Source organism: Neoarius graeffei, chromosome 16, assembly GCF_027579695.1.
Source record: "Neoarius graeffei isolate fNeoGra1 chromosome 16, fNeoGra1.pri, whole genome shotgun sequence".
NCBI classification, from domain to species: domain Eukaryota; kingdom Metazoa; phylum Chordata; class Actinopteri; order Siluriformes; family Ariidae; genus Neoarius; species Neoarius graeffei.
Genome location: NC_083584.1, coordinates 9,238,012 through 9,241,636, shown reverse-complemented (window position 1 = coordinate 9,241,636; position 3,625 = coordinate 9,238,012). Strand labels below are relative to the sequence as shown.

General features: G+C 42.3%; 1 pseudogene; it reads right to left on the bottom strand.

Annotated features, from left to right (window-relative positions):
- Nucleotides 1–1,708: 1,708 nt before the first annotated feature.
- LOC132901040 (zinc finger BED domain-containing protein 5-like) lies at nt 1,709–3,042 on the bottom strand (annotated as a pseudogene).
- Nucleotides 3,043–3,625: the final 583 nt, after the last annotated feature.

The following is a 3,625-nucleotide window of genomic DNA, read 5'->3' as shown; positions in this document are numbered from 1 at the left end:
TAAAGGACCATTAGGGAAGATTATGTCTCTTCAGGTTAAGTAGATCAGTGGTTCTCAAACTTTTTTCACCAAGTACCACCTCAGAAAATACTTGGCTCTCCAAGTACCACCATAATGACCAACATTAAAATACAGTAGCGTAGTAGGCCTAAGTATTCATTAAAAACAAGGCGGAGGTTTTATTTAACAAGTATATTTAATATTGTTGGCCACTGTAACATTACACACAATACTTTGAACAGTAACACTGTGTTTAAAAATAGGAAAATAAAACACTGTACTTAAATAATGAATCAAATAAAATTAATTGCACATAAAAGTGAAATAAACATTGTACTAAAATAAATATTAAAAGACAGTTCTTAAAGATTAAATGAAAATGTACTTAAGTTAAATAACTGTACTGTACTTAAATGTTAAGTAAAAAAAAGTACTGTACTTGATGCACTTGAAAAAAATCAAAACAGGCTATGCATAGCTGCAGTTCTTGCCGTTTCTTAACTCCAGTGACTGCTTTCTGAAACAGAAACACACACCCACAAACAGAGGAAGAACAATAAGATTAAGAATAAAACAAAAGTGAGGAAAAGCATTAAGAATAACAGCTTATAATGTTAAATATACACAGACTATTGATTGATTGACTATTGATTGACAACTTACTGAGCTTAAAGTGCCATTCCACCATTGGATGTATTCTTTGGCATAAAATACAATATATTTTGACAACATATATAAATGGTATCACTAGATAGAGAAATCTTTTAGCTTCAAAATGATATATCAAACATAATTTTTTGACAACGACAAGTATATTAATTTTGCGACCAAAGTCACCTACCCTTTTAATTTCCGCGCGTTATGTCATCGGCAGGTTCCCCTTCTTGTGTACCACGTAACGTGTGACGTGGCACATATTATCAACAATGGCGGATAGAACGCGATAAAAATCTCATCTCATCTCATTATCTCTAGCCGCTTTATCCTTCTACAGGGTCGCAGGCAAGCTGGAGCCTATCCCAGCTGACTACAGGCGAAAGGTGGGGTACACCCTGGACAAGTCGCCAGGTCATCACAGGGCTGACACATAGACACAGACAACCATTCACACTCACATTCACACCTACGCTCAATTTAGAGTCACCAGTTAACCTAACCTGCATGTCTTTGGACTGTGGGGGAAACCGGAGCACCCGGAGGAAACCCACGCGGACACGGGGAGAACATGCAAACTCCACACAGAAAGGCCCTCGCCGGCCCCGGGGCTCGAACCCAGGACCTTCTTGCTGTGAGGCGACAGCGCTAACCACTACACCACCGTGCCGCCCGCGATAAAAATAATACCAATAAATCTAGCTAATACCAATAAATCTAGCTAACTGAAAGATTAACTCAAAATTTTTCACAATTTTTTTTGGCCCCCATATACGAGGAGAAATGACTCTCTCACTTTGGGGGTTTCCTGGTCTAAAAATAGACCGACACGTGGTACACAAGAAGGGGAACCTGCCGATGACATCACGTTTCACTACCGCATGGAAATTAAAAGGGTAGGTGACTTTGGTCGCAAAATTAATATACTTGTCGTTGTCAAAAAATTATGCTTGATATATCATTTTGAAGCTAAAAGATTTCTCTGTCTAGTCATGTTGTCATAAAATATATTGTATTTTATGCCAAAGAATACATCCAATGGTGGAATGGCACTTTAATGTGATGGGTGTGCATGCCTCTGTGAACACAGTCCTGCAACATCTGGGTCAGTGGAGGTCAGCTTCAGTCTCAGGTTTGGCTCAGCATCCACCCTGCTTCTGTACTTTGTTTTTATGACAACAAGTGTAGAGAAGCCTTTCTCACACAGATAGGTGGTCACAAAAGGAAGGAGAAATCGCACAGCCTTGTCAGAAAGCACAGGGTATTCACTGTACTGCTTTATCCAAAAGTCCAACAGAGTGTGCTTTCTGAAAGATGCCTTCAGTGTTTCGTCACAAGACAGCTCTATTAACCTCTCCTGCTCAACAACAGTTAAGTCCATTGAGGCCATGTGAGAGGTGTCGATGTTGAAAGGGTTTCTCATCCAGCTGCTAGCTTCATATTTAGGCATCCCTGGGAAATAATTGCAGAACTGTTGTCTGAGTGATGTGAGGTGTGCAGCGATGTTCTCCCTGACTCCATCATCAAGCATCAGGTTATTGTCAGACAAAAAACTCTCCAAAGCAGGGAAAGCTGAAACATCATCTGTCTTGATTTTGATTTCAGATAACTCCAACTTTTTCAGCAGTGCATTGATTTTGTCCTGCACATCAAAAACATTGATGGAGAGTCCCTGTAGTCCCAAATTCAGGTCATTTAAACATGAAAAAATGTCAGACAAGTATGCCAATTGACTGAGCCACACAGTATCCTCAAAAATGTCTGACAGGGGGAAATTTGTGTCCTGCAAGAACATCTGGACCTCTCTGTGCAATTCGAAAAGCCTTGAAAGCACCTTTCCTCTTGAAAGCCACCTTACTTCAGTATGAAGCAAGAGTTGGATATGGTCACTGCCCATTTCCTCGCAGAGCACATGAAATAAGCGGGTATTCATCGGTCTGGTCTGGCCTTGATGAAGTTCACAGTTTTTACAGCACAATCCAGCACGGACTTCAGGTCATCAGGCATCCTCTTCACTGCCAGCGCCTCACGATGGATGGATGTCCAGCGCATCTCAGGTGCCACCTCTCAGATGCGAGCTGCTACCCCACTGTTGCGACCCGTCATGGTCCTCGCTCCGTCAGTATATACACCCACACACTTTTCCCAGTCCAAGCCATGCTCCTGGATGAACTTGTTCAGTAACTGGAATATTTGCTCTGATGTAGTTCTGGTCTCCAGTGATTTACAGAACATAAAGTCCTCCTGCGCCACACCGTCATATTCATATCTCACATAAACCAATAAATTGGCCAAATCAGCAACATCTGTAGTCTCATCAAGCTGTATGGCAAAATATCTACTGTTCTTAATGCGCTCAATCAGTGTCTTTTTAACATCATCAGCCATGTCGTTTATTCTCCTTGACACGGTGTCATTTGAAAGCGGCACCAAGTTTAACTCTCTGGCAGCTTTCTCTCCACACATGATACGTGTCATCTCTTTGGCTAATGGTAAACACAGCAGTTCCCCGATTGTGTGCGGCTTACCGGCTCTGGCGATCAGGAGGCTGGCACGATATGAAGCTTCCTGTGTTTTGGCTACGGGTGTACCATAGGACAGAATGGTGGACTTGGACTGCTTCAGTTCATCACGTTTTTGTAAAAAAAGTCCATTGGTTTGTCCTTTAGTGCTGTGTGTTTGGTTGTAAGATGCCGTTTGAAATGCGATAGTTTCATGGACTCATTGCTCAGAATGTCGCCGAATACAACACACTGCGGCCTGGGCAGCTCCTCTGTCCCGCTCCAAATCAATCCCAGTTTTATGTATTTTTCGTCATACTTCCTCCTTACTGGTTTCTGCCGTTTGCTAGCAGTTCTGGGGCTGGTTTTGCTACTGTTGTTAGCATCTGCGCTCGGCTCACACACGTCCTCTTCAGTTCTCCCTCTCTCCTGATCCACGCTCCCATTCGCGGATTTAAGCCACTACAGTA